Source organism: Bos indicus x Bos taurus, chromosome 17, assembly GCF_003369695.1.
Source record: "Bos indicus x Bos taurus breed Angus x Brahman F1 hybrid chromosome 17, Bos_hybrid_MaternalHap_v2.0, whole genome shotgun sequence".
In the NCBI taxonomy this organism is placed as follows: domain Eukaryota; kingdom Metazoa; phylum Chordata; class Mammalia; order Artiodactyla; family Bovidae; genus Bos; species Bos indicus x Bos taurus.
Window position 1 is genome coordinate 29,026,347 of NC_040092.1, and position 13,218 is coordinate 29,039,564.

Below are 13,218 nucleotides of genomic sequence, written 5' to 3' on the forward strand. Positions count from 1 at the left end.
TGCTTATTTAACTTCTATGCAGAGTACATCATGAGAAACACTGGGCTGGAAGAAGCACAGACTGGAATCAAAATTGCTGGGAGAAATATCAATAACCTCAGATATGCAGATGACACCACCTTTATGGCAGAAAGTGAAGAAGAACTAAGGAGCCTCTTGATGAAAATGAAAGAGGAGAGTGAAAAAATTGGTTTAAAGCTCAACATTCAGAGTACAAGATCATGGCATCTAGTCCCATCACTTCATGGGAAATAGACGGGGAATCAGTGGAAACAGTGGCTGACTTTATTTATTTATTTTTTTGGCTCCCAAATCACTGCAGATGATGACTGCAACCATGAAATTAAAAGATGCTTACTCCTTGGAAGAAAAGTTCTGACCAACCTAGATAGCAAATTAAAAAGCAGAGACATTACTTTGTCAACAAAGGTCCGTCTAGTCAAGGTTATGGTTTTTCCAGTAGTCATGTATGGATGTGAGAGTTGGACTATAGAGAAGGCTGAGCACCAAAGAATTGATGCTTTTGAACTGTGCTGTTGGAGAAGACTCTTGATATTCCCTTGGACTGCAAGGAGATCCAACCAGGCCATACTAAAGGAGATCAGTCCTGGGTGTTCATTGGAAGGACTGATGTTGAAGCTGAAACTCCAATACTTTGCCCACCTAATGCAAACAGCTGACTCATTTGAAAAGACCCTGCTGGTGGGAAAGATTGAGGGCAGGAGGAGAAGGGGACAACAGAGGATGAGATGGTTGGATGGCATCACCGACACAATGGACATGAGTTTGGGTAAACTCCGGGAGTTAGTGATGGACAGGGAGGCCTGGTGTGCTGCGGTTCATGGGGTCACAAAGAGTCAGACATGACTGAGTGACTGAACTGAACTGAAAAGGGTTTATGCGTCATAGATATAAAAATTGGCATCTCCTTTTAAAGAAAACATCGTTTGTTATTCATGTCCCTTACACAAGGTTCCTCCTCATAAATGCTATTTAGAGCCTGGTAAATCTGTTTTTTGTAGTTTGAAAAGGAGATTAGCAACAAAAATTAAATCATACCATGTGTTTCCATTCTCCCCTCGATTTAAGACTGAGTTAAATGATTTGTGTGTCCAGGGTGGTTTTGGTTAACACTGACAAATCTTCACCTACTCTGGAGGAGCCTACTGATAATCCCGTCTGCTGAGGTTTGCATCTGCAAGAACCTGGCACCTGTGAGATTCATCCCAAAGCGACTCCTGGTACAGAATTGTGTTCAGATTAATTTCCCCCCTTATTCTGGATTCACCTCCTGCTTCCTAATTTTTGGTTCCTGTCCTTTTTGGCATCATGAAGGAATGATATTTCAAGACCATCATCTACTTTTTTCCTCCTTATACAACTTCCATTTTCATCCTTGGCATGGGATTTATTCCAAGACTAGTTGTGCCCCCGGTAACAGGTCTCCTCTGAGACCTGTCTCAGAGAGCTGGCCTGAAGGACCCAGCTTTGTGGGGTCTGCTGCCCCTCTCCTGAGTCTGGGCTGTGCGGGCAATAAGCCAGACGAATGCCTCTCATATTTTAGCATAGATTTCAACATCGTATTTTTCCTAGTCATCATGTCTGTATTTTAGTTATCTCTTTAAGTATGTATCCATTTTTATGAGCTCTCCCAAATCCCTTATTAAAGAGCATGGGTTTTATGAATTAAAATAATGATTATGATACAAAGAGTTTATTTAATAAAATTTAATTCTGTAATTTCTCAGAGGGTTCCAAATTATAAGAACTATAAACATAACTATGAAAATTCAGCTTTTCTGCTAAGACCACTAAACTGTTCTGTTGAAGAGCTATTTGTACTGATGTGTATGTGTGCATTTCTTAAGACTTTAATTTTTATAGACACTTTAGATTCACAGCAAAATTGTGTGAAGTACAGAGATTTCCCATCTACCCCTCCCCAACATGTGCACAGCCCCCCACATTATCAACATCCCACCAGACAGTACATTTGTTATAACTGATGCGTCTACACAGACACATCACTATTATCCAAAGTCCACAGTTTACATTAGGGTTGCTTTTGCTGCTGTACATTCTATGAGTTTGAACAAATGTCAAATGACATCTATCCATCATTAATTTTTCCTCACTTTTTTCAAGCTTGTTTCATTTACTTCAGTCCCTTGCATATCTGTCTGCATCTATGTCTGTCTCTCAATCTACGCATATATTTTGAAAATAATTCTCAGAGTTTACAAATTGTTCGAGCTTACCAAAGTGGAAAAACCAGTCACTCTAATGACCTCTTTTGTCATTAAGAAACTCACATAATAAAAAGACTTGGTCTGTCTGATTGCATGGCAAAAATGTCTTTGCTTTAACAGGAGCAATAGAAGTGTGGGCAGAATTAAGAGACAGTAAAATGAATAAGATAATGTGGATACAGTCTTGTTGGTATTGGGTTCAAATCTCAAGTATGCTTTATAATAACTATATTATTTAAAGCAAGTCATTTTTAAAAATTTATTTTCAATTCTTCACTTATATAAATATTTCACCTACCCCTTGTGAGTATAAACCAGTTTATATGTTGATACTTTTATGTCGATCACAAAATATGTAATGATAGCTCATATCTTTGTATGCACAGTGGGATTCCATTCTGTGGGTAAGCTAGTTTGTTTTCTATTCACTACTTGAGAGACATGTGAGTTGGTTCTTTTTGGGGGCTATTCCAAACAAAGACATAAAAGTCTTTGTGAGAACATGTGCTCATTTCTAAGAGTTGAGTGATATTTTACTTTTTACAAAGTGCCTAAATTATATACAAACATAATCATACCATTTTGAGTTACCACCAGCAATTTATGACAGTCCCAATTATTCCACATCCTCACTAGTCCTTGGTATAGTAAGCCTTTCTACTTTTAGATATTGTGTTTTACATACAGTGGTCTAATCAATGTGATTTTAATTGGTATTTACTATTTTTTTGACTTTTTTGACTTTGAGAATATTTGTGTTTTTTGTGTGTTTTTAAAGAAATCATTATAAACACAAGACCCAAAGTTTTTACCCATGTATTATTCTAGAAATGTTATAATTGTAAACTCTTACATTTAGTTCTTTTTTGAAAATTTTGTTGAAATATTGTTGATTTATAATGTATTAGTTTCAGGTATACAGCAAAGTGATTTATATATATATATGTAAGAGTCACATATATTTATATATATGAATACTGTATATATCCTTTTTATGTCTTTTCCATTATAGATTATTGTAAGATATTGAGCATCAGTTCAGTTCAGTTCAGTCGCTCAGTCGTGTCCGACTCTTTGTGACCCCATGAATTGCAGAACGCCAGGCCTCCTTGTCCATCACCAACTCCCGGAGTTCACTCAGACTCATGTCCATCGAGTCAATGATGCCATCCAGCCATCTCATCCTCTGGCATCCCCTTCTCCTCCTGCTCCCAATCCCTCCCAGCATCAGGGTCTTTTCCAATGAGTCAACTCTTTGCATGAGTTGGCCAAAGTACTGGAGTTTCAGCTTTAGCATCATTCCTTCCAAAGAAATCCCAGGACTGATCTCCTTCAGAATGGACTGGTTGGATCTCCTTGCACTCCAAGGGACTCTCAAGAGTCTTCTCCAACACCACAGTTCAAAAGCATCAATTCTTCGGCGCTCAGCCTTCTTCACAGTCCAACTCTCACATCCATACATGACTACTGGAAAAACCATAGCCTTGACTAGACGGACCTTTGTTGGCAAAGTAATGTCTCTGCTTTTGAATATGCTATCTAGGTTGGTCATAACTTTCCTTCCATGGAGTAAGCGTCTTTTAATTTCATGGCTGCAGTCACCATCTGCAGTGATTTTGGAGCCCAAAAAAATAAAGTCTGACACTGTTTCCACTGTTTCCACATCTATTTCCATGAAGTAATGGGACCAGATGCCATGATCTTCATTTTCTGAATGTTGAGCTTGAAGCCAATTTTTTCACCCTCCTCTTTCACTTTCATCAAGAGGATATTTAGTTCCTCTTCACTTTCTGCCATAAGGGTGGTGTCATCTGCATATCTGAGGTTATTGAGATTTCTCCCAGCAATCTTGATTCCAGCTTGTGCTTCTTCCAGCCCAGCGTTTCTCATGATGTACACTGCATATATGTTAAATAAACAGGGTGACAATATACAGCCTTGACGTACTCCTTTTCCTAGTTGGAACGAGTCTGTTGTTCCATGTCCAGTTCTAACTGTTGCTTCCTGACCTGCATATAGGTTTCTCAAGAGGCAGGTCAGGTGGTCTGCTATTCCCATCTCTTTCAGAATTTTCCACAGTTGATTGTGGTCCACACAGTCAAAGGCTTTGGCATAGTCAATAAAACAGAAATAGATGTTTTTTTGAAACTCTCTTGCTTTTTCAATGATCCAGGGGATGTTGGCAATTTGATCTCTGGTTCCTCTGCCTTTTCTAAAGCCAGCTTGAACATCTGGAAGTTCATGGTTCACATATTGCTGAAGCCTGGCTTGGAGAATTTTGAGCATTACTTTACTAGCATGTGAGATGAGTGCAATTGTGTGGTAGTTTGAGCATTCTTTGGCATTGCCCTTCTTTGGGATTGGAATGAAGACTGACCTTTTCCAGTCCTGTGGCCACTGCTGAGTTTTCCAAATTTGCTTGCATATTGAGTGCAGCACTTTCACAGTGTCATCTTCCAGGATTTGAAATAGCTCAACTGGAATTCCCTCACCTCCACTAGCTTTGTTCATAGTGATGCTTCCTAAGGCCCACTTGACTTCATGTTCCAGGATGTCTGGCTCTAGGTGAGTGATCACACCATCGTGATTATCTGGGTCATGAAGATCTTTTTTGTACAGTTCTTCTGTGTATTCCTGCCACCTCTTCTTCATATCTTCTGTTTCTGTTAGGTCTGTCCTTTCTGTCCATTTATCGAGCCCATCTTTGCATGAAATGTTCCCTTGGTATCTCTAATTTTCTTGAAGAGATCTCTAGTCTTTCCCATTCTCTTGTTTTCCTCTATTTCTTTGCATTGATTGCTGAGGAAGGCTTTCTTATCTCTTCCTGCTATTCTTTGGAACTCTGCATTCAAATGCTTATATCTTTCCTTTTCTCTTTTGCTTTTCGCTTCTCTTCTTTTCACAGCTGTTTGTAAGGCCTCCTCAGAGAGCCATTTTGCTTTTTACATTTCTTTTCCAGGGGGATGGGCTTGATCCCTGTCTCCTGTACAATGTCACGAACCTCCATTTATAGTTCATCAGGCACTCTGTCCAGGTGAGAGTTGGACCATAAAGAAGGCTGAGCGTCAAAGAATGGATGCTTTTGAACTATGTTATTGGAGAAGACTCTTGAGAGTCCCTTGGACTGCAAGGAGATTAAACCAGTCAATCCTAAAGGAAATCAATCCTGAATATTCATTGGAAGGACTGATGCTGAAGGTCTAATACTTTGAATACCTGATGTGAAGAGCTGATGCATTAGAAAAGACCCTGATGCTGGGAAAGATTGAAGACAGGAGAAGGGGATGACAGAGGATGAGATGGTTGGATGGCATCACCGACTCAGTGGATATTAGTTTGAGCAAACTCCCTGAGATGGTGAAGGATAGGGAAGCCTGGCATGCTGCAGTTCATAGCTTGGAAGAAAAGCTATGACAAACCTGACAACATATTAAAAATCAGACATTAGTCTTGGAGCCCCAAGACTCTTTGGGTTCACAAAGAGTCAGACATGACTGAGTGACTGAACAACAACAACACTGATATTTTGAAAATGTGTTCTGCAGTGCAGAACAAAAACAATTTAAAATTTTTTGTTCAATTTTTTTAAAAACAATTTTGAACTTAAACAATCAAAACCAATTTTAAACTTTCAGTTCTCCTAGGTGGCCCTGGCATAGCCTATAGTCTAAGGCTAATTTATCTTAGTATTGAAGCTGTGCTCTCCTAAGTAACACACTCTGTGAGTGAAGAAGCCTGTTCACTCTGGCTGCTGAGAACATAAGCTCTTCTTAGCTGGTTGGGAGCCTGAGAGTCAGAAATGGTTATTTCCCTGCATTCAGTGATGCCCTCATGTGCATGACCTGATGAGTACTCTGCCTCCTCTGGCTTCTGTAATTCTCTCTTCTGCAGGATCCTCTAAGGAAACACAGACTTCCTTGGTCCCCAGGTGCCTACCTGTCTCAGCTCCAGGAGACCACAGGTCCCTCTCATATCTCTTTCTGGAGCAATCACAGGGTGACTGCATTTGGTTCCTTCCTCCAGAGATCAGTCCCTATGCTGCCTGACCTCAGCCTCTAAGAACCAGTATTTCATATATTCTCTTCTAAGTTTTAATTGTTTATGGTGGAAGAGTAAATCTGGACAATCTTACTTCAATTTCACCTGACCATGTATGGTTCTCAGAGTGTGTCTTTAACATTTCAAAGTAATCTCTCTATATTTCACTTTACATGACCTCTATGAGGTGTTTAAAGGGAGCATAATTAAATTCACATGCAACTTTTGAGGAACCCCATATTATCTATGGTCACCTCACTCCTCTGGTGGGAATTCCTGCCATAGAACCCAGTGCCTTGTGTTAGGCCACACATTTTCACTGGACAACTAAGTTGAAAAATAGCACTTTTACTTTGAAAGTAAATAGCTTTGGATTTTAGAAAATCACTTATATGGGAGGTGATTTGATGCATAACCTTTCTCCTTAATGCCTTTGTTAAATTATTTCTTCCAAATACTGCTCCCATCTTCTTTTCACATCAAAGATTGAGTCGTATTCATCTGGAGCTAAAAATTTCCAAATGAGTTGGAAGATATATGAATACAGAATTGACAGCATATTATTAATGTCATCTAATCAAACATGCCTTTCACCCTGAACTTTCTGCAGCTGATTTTTGGGTTTTTGGTGTGTAAATTTACTGGTAACATTGATGTACAAATATCAGAAAAAATTTACAAGGTGCACTGGGATGACCCAGAGGAATGGTATGGGGAGTGAGGTGGGAGGCGGGTTCAGGATGGGAAACACATGTACACCTGTGGCAGATTCATGTCAATGTATAGCAAAACCAATACAATATTGTAAAGTAATTAGCCTCCAATTAAAGTAAATAAATTTATATTTTAAAAAAGAAGGGATTAAAAAGTAAGCTTGCAAAAATACTATCCTTAGTAATGTTTCAGGAAAAGCAAGTGATTTTTTGAAACAAAATTTTAAAAATTATTATAAATATAACACTATCATGTTTAAAAGATTTAAAATACAAAATAAAAAGGATAAAAGACTAAAATTACCCATAATTTCAGAATCAGAAACCTATCACCTACATTTTGGTATATTTTCTTCTACTCTTTATTTTTCTATATCATATAGGACTTTGTACATTTACTTTTATTATAAAAAATGTAATTGAATTGTACATATTTTGCAAACTTGCAGTTTTTTGTTTTAACTGTTCATAGGCTTCTAATAGCTTCGATTCTCCCTTTTTGTTGTTTAATATTAATGTTATGCTAGCATAAACATCTCTTTTGTTTAAAACCCAGATATTTATCACTGGCAAATATTACTAAAAGGAGCAAGTTGAAAGTTTAATAAATAGAAAAGTTATTTTTATTTATAAAGATAAAAAGACAGACTTATGCTCAATATCTGAAATTTTAGTCTGTATTACAAACAAAACAAACATTCAGGTTGAACCTACCATAGGTTAATTATTTACCTTTGGTTAGTCATTTCTGGAACCCCTTTGGGGTGGACAATTTTTCTAAAGCTTTGTTTCTAGAATTGTCCTTTTGTATTTTTCACAAGGGACTGGTAAATATGTCAGGGCTGCCAGGACCTGAAGAGATGTCACTCACAATGACATCCCTCTGGCTCCTGGCTCTCACTGCGGGTGTGAATTTTTATGAGGACTGAGGCAGAATCAAGGTGACAGCACAGCCTGTCAGAACCCACAAATGTCCTGACTTTCAAGAGTGAAGAAAGCTCCCACTACTCAATAATATGTGAAAGAAGGTAATATTAATGATTTGCTTCCCAGCATAGATGGAGGACAGACTGAAAACCACAGTAACAGAAAAGTAACCAATCTAATCACATGGACCACAGCCTTCTCTAACTCAGTGAAACTATGAGCCATGCCACGTGGGGCTATCCAAGAAGGACGGGTCACGGTGGAGAGTTCTGACAAAATGTGGTCCACTAGAGAAGGGAATGGCAAACCACTTCAGTATTCTTGCCTTGAGAACCTCATGAACAGTATGACAAGGCAAAAAGATAGGACACTGAAAGATGAACTCCCTAGGTTGGTAGGTGCCCAATATGCTTCTGGAGAAATAACTCCAGAAAGAAGGAAGGGATGGAGCCAAAGCAAAAACACACCCAGTTGTGGATGTGACTGGTGATAGAAGCAAGGTCCAATGCTGTAAAGAGCAATATTGCATAGGAACCTGGAATGTTAGGTCCATGAATCAAGACTAATCAGAAGTGGTCAAACAGGAGATGGCAAAGAGTGAATGTCGACATTCTAGGAATCAGTGAACTAAAATGGACTGGAATGGGTGAATTTAACTCAGATGACCCATTATATCTACTACTGTGGGCAAGAATCCCTTAGAAGAAATAGAGTAGTGATAATAGTCAACAAAAGAGTCCAAAATGCAGTACTTGGACGCAGACTCAAAAATGACAGAATGATCTCTGTTTGTTTCCAAGGCAAACCTTTCAATATCACAGTAATCCAAGTTTATGCCCCGACCAGTAATGCTGAATAAGCTGAAGTTGAGTGGTTCTATGAAGACCTACAAGATGTTTTAGAACTAACACCCCCTCCACCCACCGCAAATATCCTTTTCATTATAGGGGACTGGAATGCAAAAGTAAGAAGTTAAGAAATACCCGGAGTAACAGGCAAATTTGACTTAGGAGTACAGAATGAAGCAGGGCAAAGGCTAACAGAGTTCTGCCAAGAGAACATACTGGTCATAGCAAACACCCTCTTCCAAAAACACAAAGGAAGACTCTACACATGGACATCACCAGATGGTCAATACTCAAATCAGATTGATTATATTCTTTGCAGCCAAAGATGGAGAAGCTCTATACAGTCAGCAAAAACAAGACCAGGAGCTGACTGTGGCTCAGATCATGAACTCCTTATTGCCAAATTCAGACTTAAATTGAAGAGAGTGGGGATAACCACTAAACCATTCAGGTATGACCTAGGTCAAACCCCTTATGATTATACAGTGGAAGTGAGAAATAGATTTAAGGGACTAGATCTGATAGACAGAGTGCCTGATGAACTATGGATGGAGGTTCTTGACATTGTACAGGAGACAGGGATCAAGACCATCTCAAAGAAAAAGAAAGGCAAAAAAGCAAAATGACTGTCTGAGGAGGCCTTACAAATAGCTGTGAAAAGAAGAGAAGTGAAAAGCAAAGGAGAAAAGGAAAGATGTATCCATTTGAATGCAGAGTTCCAAAGAATAGCAAGGAGAGATAACAAAGCTTTCCTCAGTGATCAGTGCAAAGAAATAGAGGAAAACAATAGAATGAGAAAGATTAGAGATCTCGTCAAGAAAATGAGATACCACGGGAAGATTTCATGCGAAGATGGGCTCAATAAAAGACAGAAATGGTATGGACCTAACAGAAGCAGAAGATATGAAGAAGAGGTGGCAGGAATACACAGAAGAACTGTACAAAAAAATCTTCATGACCCGGATAATCACGATGGTGTGATCACTCACCTAGAGCCAGACATCCTGGAACATGAAGTCAAGTGGGCCTTAGGAGGCATCACTATGAACAAAGCTAGGGGAATTGATGGAATTCCAGCTAAGTTATTTCAAATCCTAAAAGAGGATGCTGTGAAAGTGCTGCACTCAGTGTGCCAGGAAATTTGGAAAACTCAGCAGTGGCCACAGACCTGCAAAAGGTCAGTTTTCATTCCAATCTCTAAGAAAGGCAATGCCAAAGAATCCTCAAACTACCACACAATTGCACTCACACGCTAGCAAAGTAATACTCGAAATTCTCCAAGCCAGGCTTCAGCAATATGTGAACCATGAACTTCCAGATGTTCAAGCTGGTTTTAGAAAAGGCACAGCAACCAGAGATCAAATTGCCAACATCCATTGGATCATCGAAAAAGCAAGAGTGTTTTCAGAAAAACATCTATTTCTGCTTTATGGACTATGCCAAAGCCTTTGACTGTGTGGATCACAATCATCTGTGGAAAATTCTGAAAGAGATGGGAATAGCAGACCACCTGACCTGCCTCCTGAGAAATCTGTATGTGGGTCAGGAAGCAACAGTTAGAACTGGACATGGAGAAACAGACTGGTTCCAAACAGGAAAAGGAGTATGTCAAGGCTATATATTGTCACCCTGCTTATTTAACTTCTATGCAGAGTACATCATGAGAAATGCTGGGCTGGATGGAGCACAAGCTGGAATCAAGATTGCAGGGAGAAATATCAATAACCTCAGATAAACAGATGACACCACCCTTATGGCAGAAAGTGAAGAAGAACTAAAGAGCCTCTTGATGAAAGTGAAAGAGGAGAGTGAAAAAGTTGGCTTAAAGCTCAACATTCAGAAAACTAAGATCATGGCATCTTGTCCCATCACTTCATGGGAAATAGATGGGGAAACCGTGGAAACTGTGGCTGACTTTATTTTTTTGGTCTCCAAAATCATTGCAGATGGTGACTGCAGCCATGAAATGAAAAGATACGTACTCCTTGGAAGAAAAGTTATGACCAACCTAGACACCATATTAAAAAGCAGAGACTACTTTGTTAACAACAGTCAGTCTAGTTAAGGTTATAGTTTTTCCAGTAGTCATGTATGGATGTGAGAGTTGGACTATTAAGAAAGCTGAGCACCAAAGAATTAATGCTTTTGAACTATGGTGTTGGAGAAGACTCTTGATATTCGCTTGCCTGCAAGAAGACTCAACCAGTCCATCCTAAAGGAAATGATTCCTGAATGTTCATCGGAAGGACTGATGTTGAAGCTGAAACTCCAATATTTGGGCCACCTGATGCAAGAGCCGACTCATTTGAAAAGACCCTGATTCTGGGAAAGATTGAAAGCTAGAGAAGAAGGGGACAACAGAGGATGAGATGATTGGATGGTTCACCAACTCAATGGACATGAGTTTAAGTAAACTCTGGGAGTTGGTGATGGACAGAGAGTTCTGGCATGCTGCAGTCCATGAGGTAGCAAAGAGTCAGACACAACTGAGTGACTGAACTGAACTGATAGATGGAGGATGAGCTATCTTAATAAACAGAAATATACATTTTTTGTTTGTTTGTTCCTGTGTTTTTCAATTAGTCTGACATAAGCAATCAGCTGGGGTCCTTGTTAAAAATCCAGATCCCTCTGTCTACTCCAGACTGAATCAAAGTCTCCACAGAAGAGTCTACGTTTGGCAAATTCTTTCCCATGTAATTCTAAAGACGTGGCAAGTTTGGGGGAGGAGGGAAACAATGTGCATATACTTTTTCTAAGAGTATTCAGTTCAGTTCAGTTCAGTTCAGTCACTCAGTCGTGTCTGACTCTTTGCGACCCCATGAATTGCAGCACGCCAGGCCTCCCTGTCCATCACCAACTCCCGGAGTTCACTCAGACTCATGTCCATCGAGTCAGTGATGCCATCCAGCCATCTCATCCTCTGTCGTCCCCTTCTCCTCCTGCCCCCAATCCCTCCCAGCATCAGAGTCTTTTCCAATGAGTCAACTCTTCTCATGAGGTGCCCAAAGTACTGGAGTTTCAGCTTCAACATCAGTCCTTTCAAAGAAATCCCAGGGCTGATCTCCTTCAGAATGAACTGGTTGGATCTCCTTGCAGTCCAAGGGACTCTCAAGAGTCTTCTCCAACACCACAGTTCAAAAGCATCAATTCTTCGGCGCTCAGCCTTCTTCATAGTCCAACTCTCACATCCATACATGACCACAGGAAAAACCATAGCCTTGACTAGATGGACCTTTGTTGGCAAAGTAATGTCTCTGCTTTTGAATATGCTATCTAGGTTGGTCATAACTTTCTTTCCAAGGAGTAAGTGTCTTTTAATTTCATGGCTGCAATCACCGCTTCAGCAAATAATGTCCTAGGGCTGTGTTGAATGCATTCATCTCTGCTGATCCAGAAAAAAGCATTTCACAATCTTGCTGGATCCTAAGAGTAGCATTAAGAACACACATTACAATACTGTTGCAAGAATGCATTTTATGTTATGTGTGTTAAAAAAGTTTTATTTATTTGTTTTTAATTGGAAGATAATTGTTTTACAATATTGTGTTGGTTTCTGCCATTCATCAACATGAATCAGCCATAGGTATGCATATGTCCCCTCCCTCTTGAATATCCCTCCCACCTCCCACCACATCCCACTGCTCTAGGTTGTTACAGAACACTGGATTTGAGCTTCCTGTATCATACAGCAAATTTCCACTGGCTATCTAATTTTACACATGGTTATGTATATGTTTCAGTGCTACTCTCTCTATTTATCCCACCCTCTCTTCCCCTGCTGTGTCCACAAGTCTGATCTCTGACTCTGCATCTCCATTGCTGCCCTGCAGATGGGTTCATCAGTACTATCTTTGTAGATTCCACATATATGTGTTATCATATAATATTTGCTTTTCTCTTTCTGACTTACTTCGCTCTGTATAATAGGCTGTAGGTTTATCCACCTTATTAGAACTGGGTCCAACGTGTTTCCTTTTATGGCTGAGTAATATTCCATTGTATATATGTACCACAAATTCTTTAACCATTCATCTGCTGATGAACATCTAGCTTGCTTCCACATCCTAGCAACTGTAAAGTGCTGCAATGAACATTGGGGTTTATGTGCTTTTTTCAATTTTGGTTTCCTCACTGTATATTCCCAGTAGTGGGATTGTTGGGTCTTGTGGTAGTTTTATTCCTAGTATTTTAAGGAATTTCCATACTTCTCTCCACAGTGGCTGTATCAATTTGCATTCCCACCAAGAGTGCAAAAGGGTTCCCTTTATCCATTCCCTCCCAAGCATTTACTGTTTGTAGATTTTTTGATGGTGGCCATTCTGACTGGTGTGAGATGATACCGTCATTGTAGTTTTGATTCACATTTCTCTAATAATGAGTGATGCTGAGCATCTTTCATGTGTTTATTAGCCATCTGTATTTCTTTTTTGGAGATATGTC